This window comes from Puma concolor, chromosome D4 (assembly GCF_028749965.1).
Source record: "Puma concolor isolate L17-30 chromosome D4, mPumCon1.1.hap2, whole genome shotgun sequence".
Taxonomy (NCBI): domain Eukaryota; kingdom Metazoa; phylum Chordata; class Mammalia; order Carnivora; family Felidae; genus Puma; species Puma concolor.
The window spans coordinates 48,156,895-48,171,629 of NC_141679.1; the positions used below are offsets into that span (position 1 = coordinate 48,156,895).

General features: G+C 39.7%; 1 protein-coding gene across 12 annotated transcripts in view; it reads right to left on the reverse strand.

Moving 5' to 3' along the window:
• The window catches only part of ELAVL2 (ELAV like RNA binding protein 2), a 164,637-nt gene that overhangs the window by 120,535 nt on the left and 29,367 nt on the right, over positions 1 to 14,735 (reverse strand). Inside the window, exon 1 of one of the 12 annotated variants that reach the window (XM_086685416.1) lies at positions 14,443 to 14,525. The exons of 10 other annotated variants lie outside the window; for them this stretch is intronic. The gene's annotated coding sequence lies outside the window, so the exon portion shown is untranslated. Of the gene's footprint in view, positions 1 to 14,442; positions 14,526 to 14,735 lie in introns of those variants that run through there. One more of the 12 variants, XM_086685409.1, reaches the window with a different exon arrangement.

The window sequence follows — 14,735 nt, forward strand, 5'->3', positions numbered from 1 at the left end:
AAAGAGTCTATAAAAGTTTATTCATAAACTAACCAATTAAATCAATGACAACTACAATTTTGAGTGAGTTAGTATAGTCCTTTAAGGCAAGCAAAAAGCTTAACAGACATTCCTCTTTAGTTTTTACCAGCTCCATCAATAATCTGGAAAAACACTATCAAAAAAATACTGATAAATTAAACTTCAAAAATCAGAACATTTTCAAAGCCATGAATCAAGAGAATAAAGGATATAGACAACACAAATCTCACTGCTGGAGTTGGCATTCGTTGTATAGTTTTTAGTGTGAAAGCTGGCTAATTATTGTTGTCCTAAAGAGAACATTAAAATTTGTTTCTCAGCTGTTTAAAAAAAAAAAAAAAAAACCAGCTCTACAGCAGAATACAAGCAAGGCAGATCCAGGTTCCAAAGTTCACTATGAATTAACAAGCAAAACAGGGTTCAACTTAAAACCCTTTTCTAATATGCTAATGCCTATAAAATTAAAAACTAAAAAGCCTGCCTTCGTGTGAGTAACCACAGGGAAAAGGTAGACAGGAAGAAAGATAAAATTAACAAAGGAACTTTCCTGACAACTCCACTTTAAGTTAGGAGCCCCAAACACTTTTCCTTCAGAGCACAAATCACAATTACAAACAATAACTTTTAGAACTTTAACATGTGTCTCCCCGAATAAACTCTTAAGTTTCACATCAGCAAGAATTGTATCACGTTTACTACTAAATCTCCATATGTAAGACAGTGTATAATGTACAATATGAATACAAATGTTTACTAAATGAACTTTTGCATAGGAAACCAAGAAACTTTACACATGGGGTAGAAAAATAATTGTTTTTTAAACTACTGCAGAGCAGAAAAGGTTGATGAATAATCAAACAAGTGAACAAGCAAGCAATCAAAAACAGCAAAATACCATTAAGATCAGGAGGCTAGGCAAAATAAATCATAAAAGTGTAACATCTATGAAAGTGTAGGTCTAGAGAAAAGCTTCAAGTTTCAAAGAAGCCACTAATAACTAGATTTTGCCAAAGAAAAATACAGTGAACATTTTCAAATATTCATGAGCTATTTAATAAACCATCACCAAATCTGCTTCATTTTGTTAGACAATAACAAACAGGAAATAATCATGAGGAATGAAAAAGAGAAAGGACGAATAATGAAAAAAATTCCTATGGCTAAATCTCCATACAACTCTGTAGGGAAACAAATAAAATAGGACACCCACAGCTTGACAACAGGTCCCTGGATCTCTTTAGGTTTCTGAATTTCTTAAAGAACTGAGGAACTATAGAAATATTTAACTCCGAAGCTTTGGTAGTCTAGGCTAACTTTAAAGAGAGGAAAAAACACAGAAATTAAAGAGAAATGGTACATATTCATTAAAGTCATAGGTTAAAATTGTACTGTCCTATAAGTTGAAATGACATAAAAAGCTATTCAGCTCTGAATTCTGAACACAGATCTTAAATTTGTTTCTCCTCGTGATGTCCTAAATCTTGGCTAAACAATAAGGAAACATCCTTGGCAAGACTGCACCTATAGGCTTCTACTCTTTGCTGTGTGTATTGCTGTGTGTATTGGCCTATGGGGCCAATTTTACACTAGAGACACCTGCTTGTAAGGTAGAGACAATTTGATTGTTTTATTTATTTTTTTTTTTTTTTGGCTTACACCAGCTTCACAGAACACAGATATTTATGATCAACAAGGAGTAAACCATACACAGGGATAAGAAACCAAAGAACATGCTAACATGCAGCTACTTCAGCTTCTCAACTTTAAGACCTCACAGACTGAAAGATCCACCACTACTAACTTCTCAGCTTCGAGAGAAATAAAAATCACTGCATTATGCAGACAGATTTAGGAGACTCAAAATCACTGTAAAAAAATTTTTACATCTAAGATGATGAAATACAGCATAGGTTAAAGCGGTAATTTTTACTAATATTTTCTCGTAGTAGTTAAAATTTTAATAAGATCACCTGTCATTGTGATTTACCTAGAGATTCAGATAAAATTTTCTCAACTGACAGTAAGTTTCAAGTACTGTATTATCTTACTTTTCCTATAAATTATCTCTATTCTAGGGGCGCCTGGGTAGCTCAGTTGGTTAAGCATCTGACTTCAGCTGGGTCATGAACTCGCAGTTTCTGAGTTCGAGCCCCGCATCGGGCTCTGTGCTGGCAGCTTGGAACCTGGAGCCTGCTTAGGATTCTGTGTCCCCCTCTCTCTCTGCCCTTCCCCTGCTCATGCTCTGTCTCTCTCTGTCTCTCAAAAATAAATAAAATGTTAAAAAAAAATTTTTTTAATTATCTCTATTCCCAACTTTGAATTCAAGTGAATCAAACAAATGTTCCCTAAGTTTTTACTACAAATAAGTAGCACACTAGATGCCAAGAGAAAAACGATAACAATAATGATGATAAAGTCCCTTTTCCAGAGAAGACCAAAAGGATTACTCTGAACCTGTATTTTTCCCCATCCATTCTCCAACCAATATTTCTGACAGTTAAGTTGGAGAAACAAGGTGAATCAAGTACAATCTTTACTGGGTGTATATTTTGTTTGATTCAAGTTTGGACATCATACATCCTACTGAACACCTGACCTGCAACTATTTTTCTCAGAACAAAAATAGTGGTGTTTCTAAAAGCCCACCAGACTTGGAAAATATTAGTTTCAGAAACTTAACAAGCTTAATAAGGAATAACTTTTAGATTCTACACTACAATGAGCCAGGGTTACATGAATGTCACTTTCACTGGGAATAGAACATATAGTATTTCCATCTTTTTTCCTGATTTTAGCAGCATCCAAAAATAAGTTGGAGACAGTGTCTTTATTCCCTTGCTTATAGAAAATAACCAATCCATACTTCATATGCTTCCAAAAAGTAATCCTGCAAGTCAAGACTGCCAGCTGGCATCCGGAAGACACCAGCCTGTGACAGCCTGCGATGGAATCCTTCCAAAAGTCACCTAGCCATGGGCCTAAAATAGTGCAAGGTCAGAATCATGCGCCGGGGGAAACAAGTGGGCATTTTGCTGGGAGTGTTACAGGGACCAGAGTGAGGCTTTTAAAACAACAGTAACAACAGCTCTACCACTGAGGAGCCAAACATTATAGCCTGGAGATGAGATACAGTCTCTCAGCTGCCTCTTGGATCTGAAACTCTGGCCTTAGCAGTCTTAAACTACAACCAGCAGAACTATGCAAGGTAGAAAAAACATCATTTTGGAGTTCATGGAAAAGGTATTGAACAAAGAGTCACAGACCTAGGTCCTACTTCCCCACTCAGGAGGTTGAATCCTTAGGCAAACCACCTAACCTCTGAGCTTCATTCCTCATCTATAAACTGAAGCTGTGGTAAGTTTCTGGAAGAACAGATACATTGGGCACCATCACTACCACTAGAAGAAATGCTCTCATCTCCTGGTTCCATGGTTCCGGGTGGTGCACCACCTTCAATTACTGCTTCTCCTGTCCTAATAGGCCAACAACTAAAACCAGGCAGCTCTTTGCTGTCCCCTCCAATACACTGTCAAAGTACCCAACACAAGATTTCTTACTCTGATTGCATTCTTAAGAAGCAATAATTTAGAAGTTACTTTAGAAGTTGTACAAAAGGGAGACGAAATGTATCTCTTCATTCTTCTTCATGAGATCACCAACTATGTTGCTCACCATCAAATCAAACTTTGCCCCTTACTGTCCACAAAATAATGCCCATAAATTAGCCAAACTTTTTTAAAAGTCCAAGAAGAACAAGAATTTGTCTTTAACAGTTGGCTCCAACTGAAGGCCTGAGGCTCTCCAGAAAACCAAGGAAATGAAATAGCATATAATAGTCTGTTTGATCACCTCTCCGAAGAAAAAAAAAAAAAAGTAACGTAAACGCCCTTAATGCAGAAAAGCAACAGGCAGACCTGAGCCACAAAAACTGGCAAGAGAAAGCTACAATCAGCATTCTGGAGAACCCATAACCTTGCCAGATATGGTCTTAGGCATGAGGAAGACTCAAGGAAAAGGTGCACATCACTGCTGTTAAAAGCATTCCAGCTTCTGACCTGTTACCTGCTTTCTGCTACTGGAACTATACTAAGAGGAAGGAGCTGAATAAAATTATAATCTTTACGACTTTTTCTCAGGTGTTTTGAAAAATGTTATTTTTGATGCTGGTACATCATGCTGTGGAGAGACTATGGGGGGAAAAGAAAGGCTGGGGCTTCATGCAGTACACACACACATACACACACCCTGCCTGGGATCGTTCTGGGACAAGAGCAGAATTAAGACCGTCACAGCAGCATCTCTGTCCAGCCACAACTTAAAACTTGGCAGGTTCTGCATTGCGTAAATATGCTTCACCAGTGACTGGGCTCCTGGCAAACTAGGAAATATTCATACCACAAAAGAGAATCAAAAGGAATAAAAAGGACATGGGAGGAAGTGAAGACAAGGGAGGGACACAAAACTAAGTAAATAAATATATACCCAAAACTGACCAAGAAAAGCTACACCCTCTGGTCCCCAAAGCAATATGCAGCAACCTGGCAATATCCTTAATGTCCAGACTACAGAGTTCTGTCCCTTTTCTCAATCCCTCAAACACTACCAAACTGAGGGGCAGGGCAGGGTGGGGATCACAACATCTTCTAAATTATCATTTTCTGTCTCACCTCCTTAAGCAGACAAACCACATGGGAAGACAGGATATTTTAAAAACCTTCTCTAAAGCACTCTCAGTATCTACCATTTACAAATAGCATCTCATGAAATAGTAAGTATTATATAACATTCCTGGCGTCTAAGCATGGTCCCAATACAAAAAACTTGAAAAATGTTTTAAATCCTGGCGTGCCTGGATCAGTTAAGTGTCTGATTTTTGATTTCAGCTCAGGTTATGATCTCATGACTTGAGTTCAAGCCCCACATCAGGCTCTATGCTCACAGCATAGAGCCTGCTTGGGATTCTCTCTTTGCCTCTTCTTCTCTCCCCCTCCCCTGCTTGTTCTCTCTAAAAATGAAGAAACATAAAATTAAATTAAAAAATTTTTTTAATCCTTTAACAAAACTAAGAAAACTTTAGATGAATTTGTTAAGGATCTAGATGCCAAGTTAACCACTAGCCAGCCCACCTATACCAAAGCCTTTATCATACAGAAGTAATCTCCATGACAATGGTTTTCAACCTTGAGGGAAATAAAACACTCTTTTTCCCAGTTCTCAATTCCCCACTCCAAACCAACAATCAAGACACTGTAAAAGCTCCTCAACCAGATGACCCAGGGCACACCAAAATAAGCAACAAGTTCATCTTAAAAAATCATATAATCATGAAACAGGATTGGTACTCTTGGTACCAGGAGTTCTTTTCAAACGCCTCTTAAAAATAATATACTTATGAGGGGTGCCTGGGTGGCTCAGCCAGTTAAGCCTCTGACTATTTCAGCTCAGGTCATTGTCTCATGGTGTGTGAGTTCAAGTCCCACATCAAGCTCTGTGCTGACAAGTGGAGCCTGCTTGAGATTTCTCTCTCTCTCTGCCTCTCCCGGGCTTGAGTGCTAAGACAAATGAACAAACTTAAAAAATTTTTTTTTCAATGGGGCACCTGGGTGGCTCAATTGGTTAAGTGTCTGGCTTTTGGTTTCAGCTCAGGTCATGATCTCACAGCTTTGTGGGTTTGAGCCCCACGTCAGGCTCTGCACTGACAGCACAGAGCCTGCTTGGGAGTCTCTCTCTGCCCCTCCCCCACTCATGCGGTCTCTGTCTTTCTCAAAATAAATCAACTAATTTAAAAAAAATCACAATCTTAAAAATTTTTTTGAATACTTCTATAATTTTTTTCAATAAAACTATATACAGTTAATTCAAAATTAGTTTTTTTTAAAGAAGCATATACTTTTACTCACACCCCAAGTATTAAAAAAATGAAACTTGGAAGAGCTGCAGACTGCACCAATTTTTAAAACTGCCAGCATAACACGCCTCTTATTCAGAAGAATTTCGCTAAGATGTTCAATACAGGGACATAACTCTAATTCCTCGTTATGACTGGTCCACCTCAAGTGGCTGCCAGGAGAGCAGGGCTTTACAGGCATTGTTCTATCCTTAGATGCTACATTAATGCTGTTGATCAAACAGATCTTTGGATCTGTTTGCCAGGCTGAACAAAAAGTTAACTAGAAATGTAAGTGCTTAAAGTCACCAAAAGGAAGGCTCTAAACTGACATTTTCTACCTACTTATCATTCATCTATATTCATCTCACTAGACATTAACACACACCAAAGATACTCTCTGCTATTCAAATTGTGCTATTATGCTCAGGACTAGATTAATGATATCCACCATCCTTATTGCAAAAAAAAAAAAAAAAAATTACAGCATTGGTCCAACATATGTGGAGCCTCTTTCTACTTCTGCTGGTCCATCAGCCTGCTATACTGCACACGTGGGACAAAGCTTCGCTAAAGCTGTCCTGCTGTTTCTAGAGAAGAGCAGAAAAGGCTGAAGTCTGAAAAAAACAAGGGAGAGAAGAGGAGAGACAACACACATAAACCTCACACCTGGTAACCTCTCATATCAGCTCTTTTTTACAGCATTCTGAAGGGAAAATGTCTTTTCTAAGCTGACACCATCAGCAAAGCTGTTAGCAGGTGGGCCACAGGCCTCTTTTAAACAGCTCATAACATCCTATTAGTTTTCACAGCACCAAGCAACTTCTGATGACCCCAAAGCATGTGACAAATACAAGCAAGTGACCAGCAGGAAGAAATTCCTACTCCCAGTAGGGGCAGGTCTAAAATCCCAGGGAGAGGGAGAAAAGGTAAGATAAAACTGCTGGAAGGACATCTTATAAAGAAAAGAGAAACTCTCTTTAGGCCAGAGATTAAAGGAGACTTCTTTAAATGAGGTAAAGGAGAGATCTACATTTATACAGAGTGATCTAATATAATTCAAATATTTGCAAGGACAATCAAAAGCATATGAAAACTTAAGAACTCCCACTTTTGTCTTTATATTTGAGTGAACTTTTAATTCCCATGGCTTTAGGAACCGTCACAAAATCACGACTCTAATATCCACAAAGGCCAGGCAGTAATTTATTCCAAAGTGAAACAAATTAGGCTCCACATAAAAGATGCAGTTGACAAATATTGGCTCCGTGTTGCTCCACCCTTCCAACTTTTCAAGAGACATGAAATGTGGCTCTAGATCTTTATATGGTATTTCCTAGCACCTACAACATTTCACTACTTTTTTGAAAAAAACAGGTTTAGGGGCACCTGGGTGGCTCAGCCAGTTAAGCGTTCGGCTTTGGCTCAGGTTATGATCTCTCGGTTCATGAGTTCCAGCCCCACGTGGGACTCTGTGCTGACAGCTCAGAGCCGGGAGCCTGCGTCGGATTCTGTGTCTCCTTCTCGCTCTCTGGCCCTCCCCCACTTGTGTGCTCGCTCACTCTGCCTCAAAAATAATAAATGAATAAACTTAAAAAAATAAATAAAATAAAAATATGGTTTAGGCAAAATAAAACAGCTACGGACCAAATATAACCCTGGCCTGATCTGGAACCTATGGCAGAAACTATTTGTCCATGGATACTCATTTCTTCTTTTTGTCCTCTAATGTCAGCAATTCACTTGATCACAGAAGATATTCTTCAGGGAGTAAAATGTAACAAAATGCTTAAGAGTCAATACAACTGTTCAAGCCAAATGAAAAAAATTAATACAGGGACAAATGAGTAGGTTGTACCTGTCCCAGAATTGTCAGGCAAGAGGTAGAACTACCCCAGGGCTCAGAAGCATGGACAGGTGACTAAGAGACAGAGGGCTAGCACAGAGGTGTCAAAGAGAAGAGAGGAAGGCTGTGGGTAGATCAAGTTCCTTGCAGAGACAATGGGAGCAAAGGGATAAAAGTCAAAAGCACGGATGACCTAGTATTTGAGAAAAGTCCATGAGTCATTCACAGCTATAGGCCAGAAAGGACCCCAGAGGTTTAAACAAAATAAACCAGCCACCAGTAAGTAGCACCTCCGGGAAAGAAAGTGGTGTTGAGTAAACTCATACAGCAACAGGCCTTAACTGGGAATAGGTTATGAAAACTTGCTCGCTCTATAATAAACTCTGTATACTTAAAACGGTCTAGCTAGTTCCGCAATAAAGGCGGGTGATCCTCACATCACCAGAGGGGCCTCCAGTAGGGAAGCAGGATCAGTAAGATTTTAAAAAACTGACTTTGGAAAGTAGCTCAGAGTAAACTCAAGATCAAGTACAATCGGTTCCAGGTATATTTTACCCACCTTACCCAATTCACTGAATTTATTTTCAAATACACGGTGATTTATTTGCTTCGAGAAATACCTCTTGTACTTCTGATACACACAAATGATGCCTAAAGAATAAAAATGTGTTAAACATGCTTTAAAAACTGAACAAGTGAGCAATTTCCAATAACTTACTTGACAGGGCATCCATCAATGACTTCACTTAGGGTGGTAAGAGGGTAGTGAAACAAGCAGGAAAAAAATGTATTTCTATGTGAACTCCATTTTGTGATGTATAGGAATAGATTCTTGATAAGAGATTAAACAAAATTCAAATCAGGAAAATAGGGACTATTTTAATTTAAATGCTTAAATTTAAAAATTTGATTTCTCATTGAAAAAAAGATGTAATATTTAAATTAAGACATTTATATTCCTGGAATGTTAGCTGGCTTAATTCTCATAATTTCACATGTAATTTTTTAACATTATTTATATTTTCAAGAAAAAAAATGCATCTTAAACTTCCCTTCCAAATCCCATCATCATAGATATATTTATACCTATTTCCATACTAAAACGTTCAAAGACACCATTCTCCCAAAAACTCCCTGCAATTTGGGAATTTTCTCTTTCTCCACGGCAGAAATATACATTATATGATGGCATGTTATGAAGAACTACTAAAAGTTATTGTTCTTAACAACACACTTAAATCCAAATATATAAAACTAATCAATGGGAACCACCTATCACTACCTTTCCAACTCAGTAAACATGGTCAATCCACTCCCAAAAATCTCGTATTTTCACAAGCTCATCTTTACCTCCTCCTTGACACGTGGAGGGTGAGGTTTTATAGTCAAGGAAGTTAAAAAAAAAAAAAAAAAAAAACAAGGACATAGTAATTGAGCAAAACCAGACAAGGGAAACTTCAGACTTCCAGCTTAGCATATTGTACCTGGCTCGGCTAAATTAAGAATTTCAACTTAAGTGACAAAACCTACTGAGGCAAGACAACTCAGTAGCTAAACTGGCAGCATTGTGCTCACCAGAAGACCTTACATGTGTAGTATTTGTTTATAAAATCAGAATGGATTTTAAAACAAACTATAAGACAAGGAAGCTTAGAATCTGCCTTCGATGAAAGCTAAAAGCCCATATTGGTAAGGCTACTGCAGAGAAGAACTGATCCAAAAGGCTTCGCCCTGCCCTCACTAGTATATGACAACAACTCCAATTTTCAAAGTCCTATTTCCCAAATATAACCTCATTTTATTGCTCTTTAATCCTGAGGGCAAGATGGTAAAAACTATACAGAAATTTCGGTGTATGTACATTTCTCTAGGGAGAGAGCACCCACAGCTTCCTTCAGATGCTCGAAGAGATCAGAATTTGATTATTAGCTAGAAATTTCCATTTTATAGGGACTCCGTAACGAAGATACAGGAAAGCTGAGAATTCTAAAGCAACTACTGTGCCTCTTCTTGTAAGGAAATAACACTAGTCAAGAAAATGTCTAATAAAGCTTGAACTGAGTTTGACCACGGCTAAAAGCAAAATGAAATAAAAACTCATCCTGAAATGTTGATCTGCTTGATATTTATGAAAATATGGATTTTTGTGATATTCTGTTAACACAGTCTTTACGGTTGCTGAAATAATCTCCAGTAACTAACAGCCTGCAACAACAAAAATTCTACAGGAAAAGAAAAGCTAGTCATGTAGAATACAAATTCCTTTTTATGAGACAGACTCCTTTAAGTCAAGGGGAAAAGGCTGATATGAATCTATCACTATTAGATTAGGCAAAGGAAAAATATACAGATACCTCAACCTAGGAGTTCAAAACTTATCTGATCTAGAGCAAAACCTTCAACATGTTTAAAAACAAAAAAAACAACATCAGAAAAAAACCCTATCATTTTACTGTCTCACAATAAACAAATTTATTGAGAAAAAAATGTCAATTATTTTTCCCAAATAATTTCTAAAAGTGGGTAAGGGGGCCTTGCCTGTCAAAACTTATTTCCTATATATACATTTTCAGTCAAACTGACATAACGGAAGTCAGATATGGAAATACACACAAATACTATGTGTAAGTTTAAAGAAAGAAAAAAAGTTACTTGCAATTAATAAGGCAAACTCCAAGTTGGTTTAGTTTTAGTCTCATGCCACCTATTCCTATGACCTTGGTTATTTCACCTATCCTACTCCTTGCAAGAGCACCCATCCTCTTCTATATGAAGATTTATTACAAGCAAAACCTGTATGCCATCATCCAAAACTATTCAGCAACGCTCAAAAGGGAAACATACAATTAAGAGTATCAGTAAAATTGATGCATTCAAAACCTAGCCTATAACTCTGAGAAAATAATACCTTTACCAAAAATAGGTATCTAATATAGCCCAATCCCTGGACAGATAGTACTAGTATTAAAAGGGGAAATATCTATGGGAATGCACCCAGTACAGGGTTACTCAGAGAAGAGTTGTCTTTTGTTTTATACAATAAAATACAAGGCTAGAGATACAGAAAGTCCTATTCTCTTAAAAAATATTTTCCCGGGATCTTGCTAAAATTAAAATTATGATATACATCATGCATGCTGAAATCTAAATGTTTGTTAGTGAAAAATGTCCTAAATATTCCATAAAACATCCATAGGATTTTACTATCCTAAATTCCTATTTTTAATTCAGATTCTGAAAGTTACCAATGCTACTTAAACCACAAAGCATGTATCTTTTAATACACAAAAGCCTTAAAACATAGTATTGCCTTTTAAACTAAAGCACCTTCTGTTTCTGCTTAACAAATTTATATTGCTCAAAATCAAGAAAGAAAAATCAACATTGCAAACCAATTAGTACCTAGAATCAAATAAATAGACCTTAAATGTCCTGCCCAAATCAGAAACATAGAACAATGAGTTTGGCATTAAAGTACACAACATGTAGGTTCTGTAAGTAACCAGAACCAGTGAAGACTTCCACATCTGTAGAATGAAACTGGCCAAAGCAAGTGAACATTCTGTGTGTCTAAGTGTCCTCTACATTGTTAATTCAAGAGTTGGGTGTGGCATCACCAGTGCATAAAGCCATCAAATTTCAAACAGTTCTGTAATATATTAGCATAAAGCAGCAATATTGGCAACTAAAAATATTAACAAACAAGAAAGACTTTAGCCAGAATAAGCTGCATAATCTGTGGATCCCCATGCGAAATCAAGGTACAGAGTCCCCTTGTTAAAAATTTAAGAATTTCAAGGGAGAGCGGTTAATACTATATGGGTTATATGTCCACAAAGCAGTTCTACTTCCAAACAACTACTTGTGCTTAAAAACAAAACCAAACCTCAAATGTGGTAGTTTACCACGATTCATGGCCTGTCCAGCGGAATATGCAAAGAATAAGAAAGAGATGAGGTAGAAGGCTACGGGCTGGTTTTCCATAGGGTGACATACCACCCACACCCCACAGCCCCATACCACCTCACCTATATACAGCCCCCCAATACCATCAAAAAAATAATAACCTGACCAGGCTAAAGATCATGGATCTCTAGGCTCCCTTATTCCAAATAAACATTGGTGACAAAGGTGGCAAAAAGAATGTGATATGGTAACTTTAGTAAGAGTTCAAATGAGAGCAAAAGAATTGACATTACCAAGCAGATCAATCTACCAAAAAGGTTACCGGTAAAGTCAGTCTTAATAACATGCTATTTTGGAATATCCAGTTCTTTGGGCAAAAAAGAACATGAAGGGCGGTGCTCTGCCATGCTAATGCTGGAAAAGATCCCAGGTTTAAAAAAATCTATTTTTTTTCCCATCAAAGGAAAGCTGACCCCAGTTTAGAAGTCAGGGTATCCTTCGTAGCTTTGTTGTGTCCTTAAGAAAACTTGGGACTTGCTTCTAGAATGAAAGAAAGAGGTTGGGGGGAGGGGGGAGGCAGTATTTTTAAAAATTATAATCATGTTAACAAGCAAAGCATGGAAGGCTAGAATAGCAGGAAGTGGTAACAACGATTCGGCAAGAAACATCTGTCTGCCTACAAAGATTGAAAAGGCTGGACTAAGGAACAGGGCAGTAGAAATGCCACCTACAGCACTGTTGTTCCATATCTCACTGGGAGATAGGTCATAACTAATAGCGCAAAACCCCGGCAGAGAAGGACTTTGCTTCTCTGGTAAAAACGAAATAACCAGAACCAACCCACCCTCCCCCCACCCCACCCCCAAAAAACAAACAAAAAGGAACTCTTAACAACTCATGCATTTTTAGTCCAGAAAAAATTTTTTAGTCTAAAAATAAGGTTCAGTAGTAAATGACAAGCCCAGCCTACACTGACCAGTTTGGCGTACCTGTTCTATTCCAGGAGCATACCCTAAAAATTCTCTTCAACCACAGGGACAGTGTGTACAGCTTAAAAGAGCTGACCTGATTCCTAAGAGTAAACACTACACAATGGAGCAAACACCTAAAGGGGGGGGGGGGGGGTGGAAGGGGAGGGGGGCTTAAATGCCTCAGGCTGTTTTTGAGGGATAAATAAAAAAACCTCATTCCCCGAAAGGTGGCAGCACAAAGTTACCCAAAAAGGAATTAAGGGGCCAGTTTTGATCACACAAACACAAAAATTCTCTCAAAAAGGAAAAAAAAAAAAAAAAAAAAGGCAGAGGAATCATATAAAATTGGATATAGTGTAATAATTTAATTTTTCCTGCCCCACCCTAGCTATTATCTTCTAGACAGTTTTTTTTTTCTTGCCCCCTCTTCCCCTTTTCTCCCCCATTTTCCAGGGAACTTTCTCTAAGTACGAACACCCTCTCCAGCAGTATTAAATCAACATTCCTACAAACCTGTTATAAAGAATAACCCAAAAACAAATGCAGTAATGTTCCAGTCCATCCAGCAGAACAGTCATCATTTCTAGACCAAAAGGTCCAGATGAGAAAGTAGATCCAGAAAAGCTTTTCTACCCGCTTACCAAAATGGAGACTCTGGGTCAGCTTCCGCAAGAGCGAGCGAGCTTAGCACAAATGAAAAATTCAAAGGACTCTCGGGAAACGATTCTCGAGAAGATTGTCTTCAAGGGCAACTAACCAGTATTTCATACAAACTGATTTTCTAAGGGGATGGGGAAATCACACCCCAACTGGTATTCGAGTGGTCTTAAATGGACTTATTTGTCTCAAGTTTGGGACTGAGGTACATTTTTATGAAGACAGGATTATTATGGGTAGGTCCACCAGAAAATTAAGTTTTTAAAAACTCCTTGTCCTTGACGGAGATCTATTCATTTGGCATTGCTAAGCATCATTCCTTGGGGAGGGAATAAAAGAGAATAGATACCGAGTAACAAATTCTCCTTTCTCACATTCTCGGAAAATGTAGAAAGAGAATAAGAGATGAAATTTTTATCATAAAGATGATCATTTTAAATGCACACTATTTTAAATGACCATCTGGACAACTACAACTCCATGCTCAAAGCTCACATCTAGAGACGAGGTTTTGCGCTCCAGCCCTCCAGGATGACAAGTAGCCTTTTAAGACAACGCTGTGGAAAGACTGCTTGCTGGTCATTGTCAAGACCACTGGAGAGGCACCTGCTGGTGAATCGATGTTGGTCTGAGCGAGACCACCAATCGCACCAGTGCACGCACACACATCCGTGCACGGGGGCCGCAGCTGGCCAGCCCTCCTGGCAGAGCTGAAGGCACGACTGCCGCAACCTACCGGAGCGAACCAAAGCCCCGGGTCCACCTCGCCCAGCGATTCCCGCCCAGAGCACCGCTCGCGCGCAAACCCAGGATGCCACCGCGAGCTGCGACCTCGCGCGGCTGCGCCCGGCCTCACCTAATACCGCGCAAGAGAACGAGCGGCCCGCGGGATCCTCTTTGCTCTGCCCCGGCCACCCCCAGTCCCATGCCACCTCCGCACACTGCGTGGCCGCTGCAAGTCTCCAGACGCCCCGGGAGCTCCAAGGACCACACGCGAGGAGGTGCCGTACCAAGTGGGCACGCCACCAGACACCATCCGGCAGAGGAACCCACCGCACACAGTCTCCCGAAAGGCGGGGTTGTCTGTTCGCCACAGGAATCTTGCCCTTTTTCTAGAAAAGCCCCCTCCCCCGCTTTCCCTCCAAAGCACTCACCTGCGTCTCGGCGCAGTTCCCCTCGCGCTACACGCGGCCGTACCGGGGCACGTCCAGGCCCTGAACACGCTGCCTGGACCGACTGGCCCCGCTCGGCTCCCGCCGCCCCCAACCAGCTAGTGCCCACAGGAGGGGCGGTGCCACCTCCCGAAGCGCCCAATTCCCTCTACTCCCGCCGCAAGGGGCCGAGCTCTAGGAACTTCGCGTGCACAACCTCCGCCGCCCCCACCGGCGTTCCCGCCCGAGGCCGGACTAGGGCTTCCCACTAAGCGGAGGCCGGACTCCGCTCGGCG